Here is a 21,796-nt window from a genome sequence, read left to right on the forward strand (position 1 = left end):
TTTTGTTTTAATTTCATAATGTTTGTGTGAGAGAACATGTAGCAGGGTTTAGCGTTTGATCTTATATGTTATAATAGTTAACCCGGTGCGCTTCGCCGCCCAATCGTAGTAAAATGAAAATGAACCTGGCTATAAGTCCAAACATAGTGGCCCAAATGGGGCTCTAAAAAGGGAGAGGCTAATAACCCTGAAAATTTGTTCTGCTCTTTCCAAAGTTATGGAGAGTATGGTAAACTACTATCTGGTTTGGCGAAAGAAAAGTGGTGGCTTTATATATTTAAAATGCCTTCGAAAGAGTGTGGGATGCTGCACTTTTATCAAAACTTATTGCTTTTGGTATCGGTATTAACTTCTTACGATTTATATCGAGCTTTCTCAGAGATCGCACTATACAAGTTGTTGGGATCTCATCGAGTTCATGATAAATTCAGCGGTACCGCAATACTTCGTTCTTTCTCGTACTCGTACTTGATGTTCTGGGCATGATAATACAATGTGATGTATTTTTAAAGTATTGAAAGAAGTATTCAAGTTTCTCGGCTTTCTGAAACGCTGTAGGAATTACTTCACTCCATCTGATCTCCTCACTATTTTTACACCACCTATATCCGAACGAAAATGGAATACAACTCTCATTTATGGACCGGAGCTTCATTTGGAGCATCACGACCGAGTACAGTGGAAAGCGAAGGTGATTATTGGTGCCAGTAGGGTATCCAACCTATTGATTCGCAGAACCACCGGAATGTGTTCTGATGAAATTAGGAACCTTGTTATTGATACCCGCAGAATTTTACGTACAACACGTTTTTCTTCAAGAACACATCCCTTTGTGGTCGATTCGTTCTTTAGCTGTATTGTCCGATGTGGAACAAACTTCCCGCTTAAGTGTTTCCTGTTATTATAGGAATATTCAAATCAAATGCTTTTCCAACACAATGCTTTGCATGAGTAGTGGTCATCCCCTGAGTGTAATTATTTTTACTCTCAGTTCCTCTAGGACTACCCTACCTTCGAATTTCCAAAAATCCCTTCTTAGTGGATCTACATAGGGAGAAGGTAAAATTTATCACAAATTTAACATTTTGGCGTTTAGGCTAGACGATCTTGAATCAGTATGTAACTCAGTAACGTTACTATTTTATATATATATATACAATGATAGATAGATATATAGATATGGTAGAGGATTAAAAGAATGCGATCAAAACAGAAACACAAATTTTAAAACAAGATATTATTGCAAAATGATTTAACAAAATTCAATTATGGACCATGAAACCTAAGTTAAATTTGTCTTTAAACTACTACTAGGATCAGGACTTTTGTTGCAGAAGGCCTTTGGCGTCCAATCCAAAATTCAAGTAAACAAAAATTTATAAATTTATTAGGATTGGAAAGATGTTTGCAGTTGCTGGCTAGAAACATCCTAGTTTGTAGCCTTTTTAATTATGACTTCGGTTACTTACATAAAAAAGGACTGCGGAATTGTTTGCTGGCACTTGTTGACAATGATATTCAAATTCATTTAATACCTTTAAACCTCTGGCAGAAACCACACACTCGCTCTAATCAAGACACTAATTTATGTAGATTGTGTGTGGTAACAATCTCACAATTATTGTCTTATTTTATTTTATAATTTTTGTTTTATTCTTGATAACAATTTTAATTTTTTACAACTAGGTAGTCAGTCGTTATTTTTAGTTTTTTTTTAATTCTATTTTTTTATGTTTCAAAATAAAAGTTTGTTTTTTATTATTTTTGCTACAATTTTGCGTGTAACCGAAAAATGTTTAGGTTCATGTTCGATAATAAAGTTTCGTAAAGACAACAACCGCTTGTCGTCGCAAACAACAACTACAATTTTAATAAAAAGAGCGTGTTGAGCATAGAACACGTTTGTGGCAACTAAATGTGTTGTCAGTTTGTAACTGAACATTTTTGAATTTGTTTATATAATTTGCATAATACTTAATTTGTATATTATTGTATGATAAATTTAAGTGAACAACCACCAAAAATGACTCATTACCAAAAATTCGCACCTCAAAATTGTGTGTGTCCATATGGTCGTAGAATGTGTGTTTGGAGTTTGAAAATAAACAAAATAAATATAAACTCAATGATGCTTAAAAAAGCCAAATAAAATACTTAAGAATTCCATACCAAATATGCATAAATAATACAAATAATTTCAATATTTTTTTTTAGTGTGTTTTCTTACAAATTTGGGTGTAAACAGACAACAGTCCTCGATGAAAATAAATGTGGCAGAACCAATTTTAAATTGCGAAAATTTTAATTTTAATGATGTTTTTTTACAAACAGAAACGTTTAAGAAATGAAAGAGACACTGATGCGAAATCAAGCGTGAATAAGCAAAATGTTCTTTAGAAAATTAAAGATGGGAGTTCAAACTACTTTTGTTGGAGGGGCTAATTACCAGATATAAAATATATATTATATATATGATTTTACCGGTGCGAGCTTAAGAAGTTATCCTGGAGGAAATTTAAATTAACTCGTTCAAATATTTGTATTATGATGTTTTTTTATGATTTTTAATAGGGATTAATAAATAATTGACTGTTGGTGATGAATCACTATCCCGAATCACAAAGCTATGCTACTTTTCCGTATTCAATTGTAGTCGTCATTTGCCCTAGGACGAACTTCATGAGAGTCATTCAAACTTGGTTGTTGTTAAGCAATCGTCTTGTGACTTATCATGAATTTGAAGCATTCTACTCTTATACATTTAAAATTGAATTCGTATTTGTTACAACAATAATTTGGCAATCTTTAAAAAAATAGTTTTGTCTTGATTCAAAGACATGTTATTAAAAAACGTAATTGAAATTGGTACAAGGGATTTTCAAGGCTGCAGTGAAACCCATCTTGTTTTGTAGAGTAATAATGTGGTCATTGAATGTGTTCTTAGGATTATTTTCGTTCAGATAACAGAAATGTTTCCACTTTTTTCTCAAATCCTACCATTAAAGATTTTATAGTTGAATCCGTTACCTTTTTGGACGATGTGGTCCACGCTTAAAATCGGACATGTCCTGGACTACCTTTCCTGTGTTTATTTAATTCTTTTTTACAAGAGCCCAATTCTTTCCCACAGGCCGAAGTTCAGGACAGTTGGGTGAATTTGCCTCCCGTGGTACAAAATTGACACTATTGTTTGAATTCTACTCAAGGGACTTTTTCCATAGTGGCATGATGCCAAATGGGGCCAGAAATATGAAGGCACTCTTTGATGTTTTAAGAAAGATAAAAGCCGTTTTTGTAGACACTCCGTAATATATATTTCTGTATTTATTGTGCTTGACGTCACAAGTAATTGGCTTCTTTTTTCACAACTGCAAAGAAACTCCTTAGGAAATTTTGTTTGTTTTTTGTCCGGTATTGTTCTTGAATACGACTTCAATCCGGCATTAGCTTTAGCTCTGCGCACAAAATAATCAAAACATTTAACTTTACGAGCTGCTTTTCAGATAGAAGTGTTCAGTGCTTTAAAAAGAGTTGTTAGACTTCTTTTGCCTTACCAATATCTGTTAGATCTTTTTTTCTTCCTATCTTCAAGTCTTCCTTATACGTTTAATGGCTTTTGATACAGTGTGACGAACCTTCAGATCTTTTGCTATTATTTTGAAAGCCCCTATTGAAGTTTTTTGAAAAGTTTTAAATATTCTTTTCGGTGATAATTTTGACCGAAATAACAGATGCAAATTAATGAATTCGTGATTAAAAAAATAATAAGGATAAGTTTTGGCTGAAATAGTGTGTATAAGTTTTTTTGACTCACTCTTTAACTGTCTCTACTCAACACAGATATGAAGGCTTATGATTGAAGCTAAACTTGAACGGTAAAAAGACCTACTATTCAAACTAAAATTGAACTCATAAAAACATAAGATTGAAGCTAAAATTTAACCACATAACGACCTATGATTGAATCTAAAATTGAACCACATAAAGACCTAGGATTGAAGCTATAATTGAACCATTAAAATTGACGCAATAAGTATACACAATTATGCTTCATTTGAAGGGATTTATGTAGGCAGAATTTTTCTTCAGATTAAGATATTCATGGAGTCCTAATATTGCTTCATTTGAAGGTCTTTATGTAGTAACAATTTAGCTTCAATCATAGGTCAGAATGTAATCCAAAATTAGTTCAGTTGAAGGGTTTATGATGTCTTTAATTATCTTCAATCGAAAGTCATTATAAAGCTAATCTTTATGTAGTTACAATTTATATGCAGTCTAAGGGTTTCATGTTCTCACACTTTAGTTTCAGTCGAAGGTCAGCATATAGTCCAAATTCAGACTCAGTTGAAGATCTTCTGATCAATTTGGTTTCAGTTAAAGATCATTAGGTGGTCTTTATTTATCTTCAATCGTAGGTCCTTATGTAGTCAATCGTATATCTTTATCTAATCGCATTTTAGATACAGTTGTGGGTGTTCATGTAGTCCAAATTAAGATTCAGTTAAAGGCGTTCATGTAGTCATAATTTAGCTTCAGTTGAAGGTCGTCCAGTTATCCAAATTCAGATTAAGCCGAAGGTCGTTATGTAGTCTCCATTAATATTCAATTGTAGGTCAGAATTTTGCTTTTGTTAAAGGTGTTCATGTAATCAAATTTAACTTAAAAAATATATCTTTTTGTTGAACAACGCGGGAGGCTCATAGTCGGATAAAAACTCTGGGCACTAAATTTTTGTTTGATATTCAATTCTCAATATCTTATATTGAATAGGAATATGTGGCTCAGTGGTGCCACCCCCACCAGTTACCAGTTGGATATATATTGAATGGCTATAAAAGGGGAATAAGGAACCAATCAGAATATGGGATAAAATCCTATCCTACTATGTGTATTATATGATAGTATGACGTCAATAGAATACCGAGAGTCTTCTTGACACTAGGTTAACCAAATAATGCCGGGTGTCTCTGAATGAGATAGGTCCGTGACTTTGGTAACTGTATTGCTTATGTATTGAAAGGCAAGGGCGATTGAGGACATGCTTGGCATTACTCTAGCCTGGCATTAGTCGGTGTGTGTGATGATCGAGGTAGCTGCTGTTTGCGCCTTGGATATCATAATGGTATCTGTTTGCGATGGATCTGGATCACACTGCCTTCAACAGGATTAAACTTCAATGGATAATTTTACACCAGGGCACAGTGTAATAAATCTGGCATTTCTAAACGGCTGGTCTGATCGGTATAAAATTTGACATGGTCATAGGCAAGAAGTATTCGAGTTCATGTTATTAAAATGTTCCAGAGGCTGCGCTATGGGCGACATGTAGAATTTTTAAACACGTGCAATTTTTTTTGTTTCAAATTCGATTTCAAATATTTTTGGCTAGGTCTTCAAAAAAACATGCTTGCGTGTGCTATTTATCTCTTATAATTTCCGAGTTATAGGCATTTCAAAATTAAAATTTTTAAATTTTGCATTACCTTGGTCCGCTTTTCAAATTATAGGTCGTACTTTTGGACCTAATGTACTCGAACTTTTTTTGTTAGTTAGACAACTAAATTACAAATAACATACAAAAGATTTCAGATCAATATCGATTAAGGATCCAAAAATAAACAAGTAAGGAAGTATGGTCGGTCAAGCCCGACACTAAGTAAAAGAGCAAAAACATTTTTCTTTTAAAATTTCAATAATTTATATTTTTGAGTGATTTTTGGAAGTGGGCCTTATATGGGGGCTATGACCAATTATGGACCGATCACCATGCAATTAGGTCGTGTGATTTATGTCTATATTAAAGTTAACTATGTTTAATTTTGTGTGTATACCAACATTTCTAAGCGATTTATTCACGTTAAAGTGATTTTCGGAAGCGGGTCTATATGGGAGCTATGACTAATTATGGACCGATCGTAACAAAATTTGGTGACATGAATTTTGTCTATATAAAACTTATTTTGAGCGGAATTTGTGGAGATACATATGGGGCATTTCATGTCAAGTGAACCAACTTTTGAAATCGATGTCTTCCGATCGGGATGCACCAAGGTTAGCTCTATTGGATAGTAACTCAGACACAATTTTTCAACAACATCGGTCGAGAACTCTCTGAGTTATAGGGGGTAAAATTTTGACAATTTGGTCAAACAGGGGTTTTTTCTTATCCATGTAACTTATTACCTATTGTTCTTAGCAAAATGTGTCCCAAATAGTATAGATAGCTATTTCTTCGATCTTTCGAAAAAAAATATTTAAAAAAAAAATAAAAAATTTTTAATATTTTTTTTCCGAAATCAAAAACTTTTTTGACTTTTTTTTAAAATGGGTCCTTTTTTTTTTTTTTTTTTTTTTTTCTTAAAATAAAGTTTAGATATTTTCCTTGAACACCTACTTGGTCGCTTAGTGGGATGCGAGTGGGATATCTATCAAAATAAATATTTTGTAACTCAAAACATAAAATTTTTGACTTTTTTGCAAAATCAAAAACTTTGTTGACTTTTTTTTTCAAAATGGACCCTTTTTTAATCTTTTTTTTAGGTCAAACAAAAGCTTAGATATTATCCTTGAAGACCCTTTTGGTCGCTTAGTGGGATATCTATCAAAATAAATATTTTTTAACTCAAGACTTACAATTTTTGACTTTTTTTTTTTGCAAATACGATTTTTTTTCCAAATGGGCCCTTTTTTTTTTGTAGTCAAAAGAAAGCTTAGGTCCATTCCTTTAAGATATTTTTAGTCCCTTAGTGGGATGCGAGTGGGATATCTATCAAAATAAATATTTTGTAACGCAAGACATACAATTTTTTAATTTTTTTTTGCAAAATCAAAATTTTTTTCCAATATGGGCCCTTTTTTAATTGTATGTCTTGAGTTACAAAACATTTATTTTGATATATATCCCACTCGCATCCCACTAAGCGATCAAAACCATCTTAAAGGAATAGGCCTAAGCTTTCTTTATAGCAAAAAAAAAAATTACAAAAAGGGCCCATTTTAAAAAAAAGTCAAAAAAGTTTTTGATTTTGCCAAAAAATCAAAAATTGTATATCTTGAGTTACAAAATATTTATTTTGATAGATATCCCACTCGTATCCCACTAAGGGACCTAAAATATCTTAAAGGAATGGACCTAAGCTTTCTTTTGACTAAAAAAAAATTTTTAAAAAAGGGCCCATTTTGAAAAAAAATTCGAATTTGCCAAAAAAAAGTCAATAATTGAATGTATTGAGTTACAACATTTTTATTTTAATAGATATCCTACTCACATCTTCCTAAGTGACAAAATAGGTCTTAAAGGAAAAGACCTAATCTTTCTTTTGAGCAAAAAAAAATTTTTAAAAAAAAGTCCCATATTGGAAAAAAATTTCGATTTTGCAAAAAAAAATTAAAAAATTGTTACAAAATATTTATTTTGATAGATATCCCACTCGCATCCCACTAAGGGACTAAAAATATCTTAAAGGAATGGACCTAGGCTTTCTTTTGAGCAAAAAAAAAAATTAAAAAAGGGCCCATATTGGAAAAAAATTTTGATTTTGCAAAAAAAAAAATAAAAAATTGTATGTCTTGCGTTACAAAATATTTATTTTGATAGATATCCCACTCGCATCCCACTAAGGGACTAAAAATATCTTAAAGGAATGGACCTAAGCTTTCTTTTGACTACAAAAAAAATTTTAAAAAAAGGGCCCATTTGAAAAAAAAATCGTATTTGCAAAAAAAAAAGTCAAAAATTGTAAGTCTTGAGTTAAAAAATATTTATTTTGATAGATATCCCACTCGCATCCCACTAAGCGACCAAAAGGGTCTTCAAGGATAATATCTAAGCTTTTGTTTGACCTAAAAAAAAAGATTAAAAAAGGGTCCATTTTGAAAAAAAAAGTCAACAAAGTTTTTGATTTTGCAAAAAAGTCAAAAATTTTATGTTTTGAGTTACAAAATATTTATTTTGATAGATATCCCACTCGCATCCCACTAAGCGACCAAGTAGGTGTTCAAGGAAAATATCTAAACTTTATTTTAAGAAAAAAAAAAAAAAAAAAAAAGCACCCATTTTAAAAAAAAGTCAAAAAAGTTTTTGATTTCGGAAAAAAAATATTAAAAATTATTTATTTTTTTTTTTAAATATTTTTTTTTGAAAGATCGAAGAAATAGCTATCTATACTATTTGGGACACATTTTGCTAAGAACAATAGGTAATAAGTTACATGGATAAGAAAAAACCCCTGTTTGACCAAATTGTCAAAATTTTACCCCCTATAACTCAGAGAGTTCTCGACCGATGTTGTTGAAAAATTGTGTCTGAGTTACTATCCAATAGAGCTAACCTTGGTGCAAATTTCATCCCGATCGGAAGACATCGATTTCAAAAGTTGGTTCACTTGACATGAAATGCCCCATATATAAATTAAACATTTATGACAGATAAAGTCCAATTTCGGGAGGACATTTGTATGGGGGCTAGGTGAAATAATGGACCGATTTCAGGCAGTTTCAATAGGCTTGGTCCTTGAGCCGAAAAAATAATATGTACCAAATTTCATCGAAATATCTTCAAAATTGCGACCTGTACTCAGCGCACAAGGTTTACATGGACAGCCAGCCAGCCAGCCGACCAGACGGACGGACGGACATCGTTTAATCGACTCAGAAAGTGATTCTAAGTCGATCGGTATACTTTAAGGTGGGTGTTAGACTAATATTTTTGGGCGTTACAAACATCTGCACAAACGCATTATGCCCTCCCCACTATGGTGGTGTAGGGTATAATAAACGACTTTCAATTTAAATATTTTGTCGAAGGTAGCCTACTTTGAGCCCCTATAGCGCCGCGCCTGGATCAGTTTGATCGGTCATATGCAAAAATGACAGATTTCGTCCCCAAATAGTTATTTCCATATCCATATACCAACAAGGACGTTATACAAAGCCTGAGTAATTGTTTAAAGAGGAGGGAAAAAGTGCTTTGAAAGTTGTTCCAATCTCAAACATGATCTAAAATGCTTTCCATAAAGATCATTCATAAGTTTGTATTGAACAGAAATAAAACCATTTTTTATGATAAATATATGTTTTAGCAGAAGTTGTAAAACATTTTGTTTGACCAAAAAAGGTCTAATGGCCACATAAATCATTAATTAAATTTAGCTCGTGTTTTTATTATACCATTAACAACATTATTATTGTCTTCTCTCATCTAATACAAAATAAATAAAAAGAAATAAAAATGTCCATAAATTGTTTTTTTTTTTATTTTTTTGCACTTTCCTAACACAATAAAGGAAAATTGTGAAATTTTCTTTTCTGCTTTTTTTTCATTATGCTTTTAAACTTTTTAAACAATGAAATAAAAACAATTTGCATTTTTATATAAACAAATTTGCATATGAAACAGATTTTGTATGGAAAAACTAACGTGTCTATAAAAAAAAAACTCTTTAATTTAAACAAAAAATAAACCGAAATAGCTGCAATATTTGTTTAGAAAATGATTTCAATTTTACAATATTTCATTTCAATGTTTTCTTTTTCTTAAATATTTACCAGCCATCTGCAACCAACATAATGGTTGAAGATTGAGGGAATGGATCTTTAATAAATTGTTACACTTAAATTAGCCACATTTCAATGGAGCAGCAAGCAACGTGTAGCAGGTGGCAGTCAATGGTAATGAGCTGGTGGTGATTGCGGTGTGATTGCTGCATGCATCATGTGCAAGAAATTTTGCATGCACTCACATTCATTTCAAATTTATGTAAAAGAGTAGAAAGAGAAAATTGTTGACATTTATTATACGCTGTTGTTTGTTGTTCAGGATCACACAAATCCACAGCTTGTGGCTGTGGATTTGTCATGTGTCACATACGGTATTAGTCTTGTTTTATTTATCAACCTCCATTTAGAGTAAAAAGTTATTCATTTTGTTATTCGGTTAATGATTCAAGGAATTAGTGTTTTGTCATTTTTAAGTTGGGTTTTTTTTTAACTGGTTTAACATTTTTCCAATGAGGGACAGTATGACAGAGAACAGGTATTTGGAGCTCAGTTTGGTATGTGTCAGAGAAGGATGGTTTTCCGTTTATTTTTTTTTTTTTTTTTAATTTCGAGGAGTGAAGGGAAAAATGCTAATTTTGGAAATAATTTCAGCAATATGTTAATAATTTGTACTCTTGCTCTGTTGCAATAAAACGAATATGGAATATTTTTAAAGGTGATACAATTTTAGGAAAGTTCTTTACTGGGTTTAGGGGTAGATTGAAAATGAAGAATATGAAAATTAGAACTTGGGACCAACATGACTCAAACAAATTTGAATTTTGACCTCAAGTAGAAAAATTGAAAATAGTTAATTTTGACTAAAATTTAATCATTATACCATATGAAATATAAGACACGTAATTATCGGGGGAACCTTTTAGAAAGATAATTTGGTGTAGACTACGATTCCTCTATAACTAAATGCTAAATTTAATATTTAATCACATTTTTTTTTTTTCAAAAACTGAAAAAAAATCGAATCCTTTTCCAAAATTAACATTGCCCGATATGACTAAAACTTAAGGAGTTATACTATTATAAAGTGTAATATGTATTAAGTCAAATAAAACGTAAACCGATCAATATAAAAATTCTCAGGCGTCGGGTCCAACCAAAGTACTCGCCCCCGCCGCCACAGCTATTGTTGACCCCCCATCCTTCAAGGAGGGCGTTAGTTCAAAGGCTTGCGCATTATTGAACGATATGATTCGGACGTGACGCTAACTTGCGATGAAAAGTAACCCATTGGTTAGAGCCACTATTGATAGGAGAGTGAGTGACGGAGCCATCTTTCATGATGATCCGTCAAAAGATGTTAGGGGTGTATCGGAAAATCCTAAAGGAGAATACCGGTCCATCCGCTCAAAACGACGATGCTGATTGGTACCAAGGCCACATCAAGCTGCTAGCGTGTACAACTGAGCGCTCAGCCTATCTTTTAAAATTAGCGATAGCGTCCCTAGGGGAAGTGTGGCTTGGCGCGATATTGGATGTGATCCCGGTCAGCGAAATTCCACGCAGACCGAGATCAATTGCGATCATTCCGGCAGAACCACACGACCCTGAGGAGATTCTGGTTTACAGCCAGAGCAGTAATTCTAACCTACCAACCCACAACTGGAATGTGGTTAAGTTTTCCGCTCCAGAAGTGCGTACAGAAAGGTGTACGTAGTCCTTAATAAGAAATCATTGGCGCCATTACGAAATAGTCAAAACTAGATTTACTACGGATTTGATAGTATCAAGCTGCGCATCTACCGTGGTGACGACAAGCTCGATCCCGAAACATCCGGTGTCAAACCGGAAGCTCCGCAGGATATGGACTGCAACAAATTGGATGACCCCGCTAGCTTTGAGGACAAAATCAAGACCCAATCACACTCCAGTATGGTTAGGGACCTATTCTGTACTCTGGACGAAGCGGAGGATGAATATGTTCTTCTGGAATCAGATCCAGGAGACGTTGACGTTGCGGTCATATATAATCCAGATCATTGCGAAGATGATCAAAGTGAAGCTTCACCATTCCAATGCTGCTTCTGTTGCCCTGCTCCTCCACATTGTTAAATATGGGGAGGAGATAGCGTTGGTCCAGGAGCCGTGGATTCGCAATGGCGAAATACGTGGACTCAGCGCCAAGGAGTTCAAGCTCTTGTACATAAGACGCACATGTAAATAAGATCTTGCATTTTGACTAAGAACCATCTTAATAAATTCATTATTCGTAATAGTCATACGATGAAGATACGGTAACTGCTGCTTGGGAGCCAGACGCAGTTAATATGTGGCTGAACCTCCTCCAAACAACCTGGTATCATGCGTGCTGCAAACCAGGCCAGAACGCCGTTGATAATCGAAGCTGATGCAAATGCTCACCACTCAATCTGAGACAGATCACATGTCAACGAACGAGGTGAGTACATTCAAGATTTCATATTAGACTTTAGTTATCAATCGAGGTTCAGAACCTAATTTCGTGGTTACAAATAGGCGGGAGGTTCTGGACATTACGCTTGTTAGTGAAAGCCATTCGTAACTTATTAGGAATTGGAAGGTTCCAGATTATTGCTCGCTCTCGGATCATAGGTATCTGACATTCTCAATAGAATTAGAAGCTGAAAAGAGAACACCTTTTCTAAACAGAAGGAAAACCAAATGGGATGATCATAAACGGATCTTATTGGTTTACTTCCCTCACCCCTTCACACTTTCTCTTAGTGAGGTAACAAGGCGATCGTGTACTTCCTCTGCACGCAGAGAGATTAAGTAGTGTTGAACTAACACTATCGGACAACGCAAAATACTTGGGAGTTATTCTGGATAGTAGACTATCCTGGAAACCCAATGCCCTTTCATGGACATCAAAAGCCTAGACGGCAATGTATGTCTGTAGGTATGTAGTGGGGGACGCCAGTTTGTTAATTGGCTATTTTATTCTATGAAGTCTCTGTCTGGTGGAAGGCACTATACAAAGGCTCAATTTGTATGCTATTCGAGAGGGTTTTAAGGAGAATGGCAATTCTGATAACAGGGGCACTAATAACGACTGCAACAAAGTCGATCATTATTAAACAAGATATCAGGCAGGAATATTTGTATATATACTGACAGTCAGGCCGCAAACAAATCTCTAACAGGTGTATACAAAACATCTAATCTAGTCCAGCAACATCGTTTTTTCTGCTGAGTTGGAAGCCCTTGACCGAATGAACATTGGAAAATTAAGTTTGTTTTCTATTTAAATCAAATCTTTCGTAAATTTGTCGACACCCTTTACAAAGCTACACAGAGACTTCAGAGATGGATTTTACAAAATGTCTTAGGAATCTTATAAATTCGAACGTGCAACAAATGAACCAACAAACTTACAAAGACCAACTTTAAACTATTTCATGCTCTGCAGCAGGTAATAAAAACTGTGTAAATGTATTTGCTGCAACTGATATCAATTCATCGTATGCAACCAAAACCGAGATCGGTATTTACACAACTTTTTTATTTTTGTTTAATATTTATTTGTATGAATGATGTTGTATTTGCCAAAGATTATCTTACTTTCATGATGAATGAGCGAGTGAGTGAGTTGGTTGGTTAAAAGACCTGCCGCCACAGCAGCCACCGCAACCAGCAGCAGCACCTCAACTACCCAGTGCAACACAACATTACACAGAAAATGCAAATAAATAGTTTGTTTGAGTTGTACATTTATTTACCGAAATATTTATTAATGCAACAGCATCCATTAAAGAAAATCTACCACTTTGATTTGAAGAAAACTGAAAAACATTTTTACAAACTGCAGAAGCATACAATTCAAATGCCACCTCCCTCACCGGTATCACCACCATCGTCATCAACAACAACATCCATCATCAGCTTCATCATCAATGGATACATGAGAGTAAATGAATAGTAAAAAATAGACGCTTTGAAATATAAACTGAAATTTGCATTTGCAGATAAATGCGACCAAATCTATCTTTTCAAGTAAAAGTACTCGTAGTTTATGAGGGTGCAATTTTGCCAGGCAACCGTAAAATAAAAAATATTTGTAATAAATTTTAGTTGTAATGCAATTGTATGGATGAGAGAGATGAAAAATTGCAAACAAGTGAACAGTGAATATTAGATGGAAATACATTTCAATTTCGAAAATGGGGTTTTCATAACTGATTTGAGATGAAAGGGAACAATTTTATAACTATTTTGAATCTTTATTAGAGAAGGGGTCATACCTAACAAGTACCTAAATAAAGTAACCCTTGAACTATAAAAAACATTTTTAAGTTTGAAATTTTATACATAATTTAAATAATCTTTAAGTATATTTCAAACTTACTGTGTTTATTTAGTTGCGTTTAATATACTACAATCGAATTTATGCTTACCTAAAAAGAGAAAAAAAGAAGAAAAAATTATTAAAGATATTTTCAAAAATAGATATATTCATAGAGAACATACATAAATGGAATAATTAGGTTGGTTGACTTAATAATTTCTATTAACATTTTAATTAATAAAACAAATAAGTTTTATTCATGTAAGTATTGGCTGTAGGACTTAAAAATGCGGGATTTTTTTTCAAATATTTAGCTTTTATTTTGAAATATTCGTACAATATAAATTTATTCAAAGTATTGACCATTGTTAGCTATGACCTTTTCCTATCTTTCTAGCAACATATGAATTCCGAGCCAAAAGAACTGCTGATCTTTTCAGGCCAAGAACGATTCAAGCCAATTTCGGATACTCTGTACCAGAGTGAAGCGTATCCCAGAGAGAGCGTTTTGCATCGGTCGAAATAATCTGGACTATAAGGCGGGTGAGGCAAAACTTCACAACCACTTCTTTCTAAATAGTTTTTAACAGCTATTTCAACATGTGGCCCAGCGTTCAAGCACCATTTCAAGGTCCCTCAGCTTCAATTCTTATGGTACCCAATTTCCCTGCTTTTGGATGAATCCTGCTGCTTGCAAACATTTTGAAACTGCTGATTGATTATCTCCCAATGATTTTGCAAGCTCATGTTGAGTTTGACAACAATCTTCATGGAGTAATGCCTCCAATTCTTGGTCATACACCCAATATTTCGAAAATTAAACTCACGTCAATCTAAAGGATATTCCAAACTTTAAGCAAGATTTTTATTTTTTTATGGAATCATAAAGTACACATTTGGCACAGTAGCTAAACGGCTTTGCCATTTCGCATAAATGTGGCTAAATTTCATTACCTTTGAATAATCTTTATCGAAGAAGAGTATTTCGTTTCAATAAAATAAATAGTAAAAGGCTTCAATGAAACACCGGAAAACATAAACATAATTATAAAGGGTCTTTCAATAGGAATTTTCGAACTTTGACAATTGATAGCGACGTTTTTGTTGAAGCTACATCTGTCGAATTGTCTGTCATTTGTGAGCTTCGCCCATTTTACGGTGAGGCCCACTTCTGGATGAATGGGTACATTAACAAATAAAATTGTGAAATTTGCGACGATGCCAATCCACATGAGATCTAAGAGCGCCCAATGCATCCCGAAAAGTCATTGTTTGATGTGGATTTTGGGCTGACAGCTACATCGACCAATATTTCTTTTAGAACGACGTTGGTCAGGCCACCACAGTCAACGGCGAGCAAAATAGGTCGATGATTACCAACTTCATTCAGAAGGACGGCCCGACGTACTGCACATCTCATACCAGACATTCTGCTTCAGTGATTTGAGGGCGTGGTAATCTCAGACCACAGAGATCGTGCGTTTTGACCCCGTAGACCTTTTCTTGTGGGGTGTTCTTAATGCCGTGATCTATGCGAAAAAGCCACAAACCACAGCGTCCCTCAAAGCCAACATAAAAATGCAGTTTTTGACATTTTGGATGCGCGCAACCCAGCGTAGCCGCGGATGCACAATGTTATATTCCACACATAATGGCATCGTTAGGCCTTTCAAACGAATAACAAATTGTTTATTATTATTCGTTTATTATAATATTGTTTCTGCCTTTAATGTCTAGGCGTTACAATATGTAATTAAATCTTATAACTAAATAATTATTGTTCTGTCAGTGGAGAATCATATTTGAAAAATTATTCCCAAATTATTAACTTCGCTCTACGTAACCTTGATCTGTTTTTAGTAACTGCAAGTAACATTGTGAGCGGGTTCGCATGATTATGTAAATCATTGAGTTTTTCTGAATTCATTCATGATCAAAAGCACTTCCAAGTCTCTTTGGATGTTCTCTCTTCGTATGTACCATGAAGCTTCCGTCATGGTTCTAAGAATTTTGGATTGTGCTGTTCCCCATAATTGGATTCCGTATGTCCAAATTGGTTTTAAGGCCGTCTTATAGACATGACTTTGCAGTTAAGGCTTAATTTCGATTGATGATGGATTAGCCAGCGTAAATTAGAAAGTTTTAGTTTCATGTGGAGCCGCTTGGCTTCTATGTGTCGACAATAAGTAAGGCGTCTATCTAAATGAATAACATGTTATGTAACGTGATCAGAATGTGAGATGTTCACACCGTTTAGTGTCTAACTGGTGACAACTTCCTCTCCTCAGTGAAAACGATATGTGCTTACTTTTGATTTCATTTACTTTACACATCATTATACATCTCCACGTACCTAAGATAATTATATAGGTTTCTAGATGTTACATTTAAGTCCACATGAGAACTAAGAATTGCAGTGCCATCTGCATAGGTGGAAATTAATTAATTCTTCGGACTCGGGCAAATCAGAGGTGTATAATAGCTACAGGGTTGGTGCTAGAACACGTCCCTGAGGTGCATCAGTATTGATCGCATATTCGCTTGTCACATAATCGCCGCACTTTATCCTAAACAAGCGATCCGATAGATAAGACTCTAGTATTTTGTGTGTAGTAGAATGCAGTAGGCATTTTATCTTGTGTATTAGATCTTTATGCCAAACCTAGTCAAAAGGCTGGGCAACATCTAGAAATTTTTCCGAACAGTACTTTTTTAGTTCGAAAGACTTTCGTATATCTCCAGTTAAGCGGTTAACTTGCTCAATTGTTGCGTAATGCTCACGGAATCCAAATTGTTCTGGGATAATATTTTGACTATTTAAGAATGTTAAATTTTTCCTTGGATTATTCTCTCAAATAGTTTTGACAAACAAGACAATAAGCTAATAGGGCTGTAGGATGATGTCAAATCATTTCCTAGCTTGGGTATCATTTTAATTTGGGAAATTTGCCAATCGTTCGGAAAAACTCCTAGAGACAAGATCGCATTGAATAATACTGTGACTACAACAATTGCCACATCTGGTAGGTTTCCAATCATGGAAGGTGTAATCAAATCATAGCCTGGAGATTGTTTTTAGTTCAAGATTATCTTTAATGATTTTCTGAACATCTTCTAGACTAACATTGATTAGTTCAGTAACTCCCATAATACAAAAAATTGTTTACTTAAATGTTCAGCGAAAATTATGGCCTTATCCTTTGCACTATGTGCCCAGGTTCCATCAGTTTTGCTTATCGGACTTTGACCCTATACGGGTGGCTTAATGTTCTTAGCTGCCTTCCATAGGAAGAAGTTTGTGTGCTTGGTACTGGTTAAACTTTCAATATAGTTTCGATTTCTGCGATCCTCTTCCGAATGAAGGGCTCTTTTTATATTTGGTAAGTTGCCAATATCTTCTACATCTCCTCTTTTCGAGGAGGAGTCTATTAAGGAATACCAAATTTCGATTTCTCCCACACACTTTGTTTTGAGATAGGAAGCGCTTAATGAAATACCCTTCTTCTATCTCTATTATCTATTATGTTATCGGCAACCCACTTTCATAATCCATATAACCAACTGTGTTCTGCTCGAATGTCATTCAGATCTTGAGTCTTATTGGTCTTCTTAATTGTTCAATTATTGAATTCGGCACCGAGTCGATGTTTTCCAACTCTCAGTTAAACTCCTACGGACTGCAACCTGCTTTTATATTGCAGAAGTATGGTCAAAGTGTCTAAGATCATCAAGTCTTCTCGCATTTTCTCATGCATGTCTTCAAGTTGATGAATTTAAAATTTTGTAAATCATAAAAATGTATGATATTCAAGGTGGAAAGTCGATTAGACTTTTGGAAATGGTTTCGCTGTTTTTCTTAATTCAATTCTGTCTGTCAGGTAGTCCATCGAAAGAACATATGTACTTTGCGGAAAATGGAATCGCACGTGAATTTGATAATAGAAGAAAAGATCACGAAGTTGTAGATATGTCTACAAGATGTAAAAATCTTTAAGACTAGCTAAATTTAAGACGTTCACTAACTTCGAAACAAATGTTTGAAGGATTTGGTCTTCAGGTTCAAGAAAAATTCCGTGAAGATTGTACAAATTCGGTTGTTGAGTGAAAACTTTGAGGCTGGATGGGACCTATTATGATCGTTATGTTAATTATCGTGAAATTTTAGCATTTGAATTGGTTATCAAAAAGATTATTTCGAAAGACGTATGTAAGATCGTGACTTGCCAGAAGTCTTTGATAATTCTAGACAACAATTCGAGTTCAACATAACATATTATTTTCTTATCATAAATAACACACAAATTGTGAGCTTATCCTTTCTTCGTCTACTGAAGAACTAGTTGTAGCGTTTAAAACACATTTTGGAGTTAAATTGTTCGAATAGGTAATTGTGCTCTGAAACTTGTGCTCAAACACATACAAAAGCATGTTGATTTCCTCGAAGACCTCAAGTCATTTCCATAATGTTCCTCAAAGTGTAAGAATATTGGAGTTCAGCTTATTTAGGTGGGTTTTCCTAGTTGTAACTTATTAAGATTCAAGTTTTTGATTAATAATCTTCGCACATATAAAACTTTTGTATTTCAAACAGACAAATTTAATATTTTACTTAAATTTTTAACTCTTAAAAGGATTATTAAAGCTGAAGAGATTTATTACAAACAGCAATGGCAAACAAAGTTGCAATAGAATTTAATTTATTTCAATTGGCAAACAAACTTTCCAACTGAGTATCTGATGGAGATTAAAACAGACAGAAGTTTTAGAAAATTGCTCAAGAATACGAGTATAAACAACTTTTTATCTTAATGGGGTCAATTTAAATACAAGTTTTTCAATTTATTGCAAAATTTTCTACACAATTGTTGTTCATGGTTTATTTGTTTACTTAATAGAGTTATTGTCTTTTATAGTTTATATATATTTTTTTTTGTTTTATTATACACCTCAGCAGAGTTCAAAAACCTTAAAGGTAAAATAATAAAACAAAAAACAAATTAAAAACTTAAAAAAAAAAAATATGACTAAAATATTAAGAACGGCAAATATTTAAAAACGTGTGTAGTATTGTTGTAAAAAGAAAATACAAAAAACAATAATAAACTCTAACAGACCCAACGACACCGGCAACAATTTCTTTATGTCGTTTTTTATTCTCAACAAATTACTTAACAAAAGAAAAACTTCAACTACAATAAAGACAACAAAATATATATAATAAAAAAAACCTTAAAATGTATGACTCAATTTAGCTTTTATTTTTGAAGAAAATATACAATATTTCTGCTGCACAAAGTAGCAAAAGCAGTTCCAATTAAAGCACACAAAGGCCGGAGCCTAAGATGTTTTGCGGAAATAAAACTGTGTTGAAAAGAAAAATGACTTGCGTAGTTTTTATAGCATTGGGTGACGCTGCTACTCACTCTCCAAAAACAGGAGTGTGTCTCCCACAACAAAGAAGTTTCATTTGTTATTTTCCAATTCTGTCAAGTTTTAATCAAAGGGATAGTGGGTACATTATATAATTGGGAAAAGAGGGCGTGAACAGCTACATAGGCAATCGTTTGATCCATTAATAAAGTGAGAAAGCTTTTAACATTATTTCAGAATATTTGAACCAAGGATGGAAAATGAAATGTTTGGTTTGATATGAAAATCATTGTGGGTTCATCTCAAAATATGACAATCCAACACCAATTAGATCTTTCATCAGGAATTGGCGACTCTCCTACATGTTGAAGATTTCAATGGTTCGTCTAAAAACATGGCCAATCCATCAGGAATTGGCGTCTCTCCTACATGTGAAAGATTTCAATGGTTCCAGGGTGGAAAAATTGCTCCAGCAAAGTTCATCTGTCATGTTGGGTTCTGTGTCATCCATTTCTGTTCGGTCAAGATCTTTTCTGTTGAACATGCTTGGGTCTCGATTTTACTGCTCCAGGTGTTATCGGATCTGCCTCTCCTTCTAGTACATTGGGGATGCCATTTAATTGTCATTTTATCTACTTCTTTGTGAGTTCACCTCAAAACACAACACCACTTACGTTAGGCATTTCTTCTACTCCTTCCCACAGGTCTGTGTTTAAGATGACAGTGGTCATCGGTTTTAACACGGCGAGTTACGCATTGTGGTGGGTTCCGATATTAACAAACATGCATGTGAACTGGGGCACTCCGCATTGAGGGGTTTTATCACCACTCCTATGGAATCTTGCCATTAACTTCCTGCTCGTGAAATTCATGATGTGTAAGACTGTTGCGTGTGATGATGATGTTGCTATGGATGTTTCTAGAAAAAATTTGGCATCTCTATTACAGTGCCTTAAAAACCACACTAAGTACACTTTGCCGCTAGGGGCAATGCTAGTGGACTTGGTATGAATCATGGGAGAACCGAGCTCGTGCTCTTTCCAAGAAGGTATAAGAACTCAAGCTATCGGATAGTGTGAAGTATTTGGGAATCATTCTAGACTTCAAACTATCCTGGTACTTGAATTTCCAAGAAAAAGACATTCAAGATAGCTATTGCCATATTTGCTTGCAGAAGGGCCATTGGAATAAAACCAAGAAACGCGAAATGGCTCTTCGACATGGTAGTTCAGCACCACATAGTAATGTATCGTATGGTGAATGGGTCTTGGCAAATCCAACTACTACATTCATAGTTGCGTTAAGTAGTACTCCGTTGCGAGCTTTGTTTGTTATGATGTATTGGCTACCGACATGGGCAAGCAATTGGCCTTAAATTCAGCCATCATGTTCAGTACTGTGGGGGCAATGAGGTCTGGGTTTACCGGCCATGCTACTATTTTGGGATGTCTATTCCTGGAAACATTGACTTTGAGTCTGCTCAGATGGTCAACTTTCCCAACTTGCTGGATATCGAAGCTTACATGGGCTGTATACGACTATCACAAGTCGATGTCTTTGACGGCGCACTGATTGGTTCGCATGCAGGGAAATTAAACATTTCTTCTCATGATTTTTGTAGATGTAATGCTGATGACGAGGAGAAAACTGTTGAACAACTTCTCTGTCATTGGACTTCTTTATAGGGCACTCGGAAGGCGACAGATGTGTCTAAATTTTAACTTGGGTACCTGCCGCATAGGCCTAAACCGAACGGGCGACTTAACACCGGATAGAAACAATGCGTCTATCACCGCCATTGAATGACTTGCAAAGAACACTCAATTGTCAAATTCTCATTGCTCAGATCAATGCACAAACCCCTTGCTCTAGATCTCGGGCTATCTAATCCCTACCATCCATAGCTAGCTAATCAACTAACAAGCCCAGGACAATTATCAGAGCTGCAACATCCGGCCTGGTAAACCAGTCCGATGTATGGTCTCTGACTTCAAAAGTTCCCAGTCGATAAAAGTCAGAGTGTGCGTACTATAACACACTCTTCAGACCTCGACCGAGAACCAAGCTCAACGACCAGTACATCACGAATGCTAACATCCCAATACATTTCATGAGCACAACGCTAGTTGTTATCTGCTACTTTCAATGGCTCTGTTGTATTCAGCAACAGCACTCAGAAGATTCATTTGGTGTTCCGAAGTTTGTCACTAGCCCAAACATCAATACTTTAACCAACGATCTTCTTCCCGCGATTTGAGTTTAAACCACAGCCAGCACATCACCTGAAGTGACCAACACCAATGATCCTACAGGACCGGAGTACTGGGGCCATAGGATCCCGTGCTACTAGATAAGCCTCTAGTCAGCTGCGAATTTAAAAATATTAAATTCTCACCAGGAAAGAGGCCCTGCACCTCGGAGCCCCGGTTTCGCTCCATATTTCCCCTCGAAGCACAACTTCAAGGTTTGGAGCTCACCAAGATGCATATCCGTGCCGCAAGAGGGGATTCGGAATGCGACAATGGGTAATCCTTTTCTGCATGAACTTGCAGATATATCAATGGTGGATATTAGGAGGATGGGTTCGTTTATAGTGTTGGTTCG

The 21,796-nt window shown here is 34.8% G+C and overlaps 1 protein-coding gene across 2 annotated transcripts in view; it reads right to left on the bottom strand.

Annotated features, from left to right (window-relative positions):
* Positions 1-21,796, bottom strand: part of Wdr62 (WD repeat domain 62) — a 418,865-nt gene that overhangs the window by 272,731 nt on the left and 124,338 nt on the right. Inside the window, exon 1 of one of the 2 annotated variants that reach the window (XM_065499582.1) lies at positions 1,536-1,708. The exons of the other annotated variant lie outside the window; for it this stretch is intronic. The gene's annotated coding sequence lies outside the window, so the exon portion shown is untranslated. Of the gene's footprint in view, positions 1-1,535; positions 1,709-21,796 lie in introns of those variants that run through there. 2 annotated transcript variants of the gene reach the window in all.

Source organism: Calliphora vicina, chromosome 2, assembly GCF_958450345.1.
Source record: "Calliphora vicina chromosome 2, idCalVici1.1, whole genome shotgun sequence".
In the NCBI taxonomy this organism is placed as follows: Eukaryota; Metazoa; Arthropoda; class Insecta; order Diptera; family Calliphoridae; genus Calliphora; species Calliphora vicina.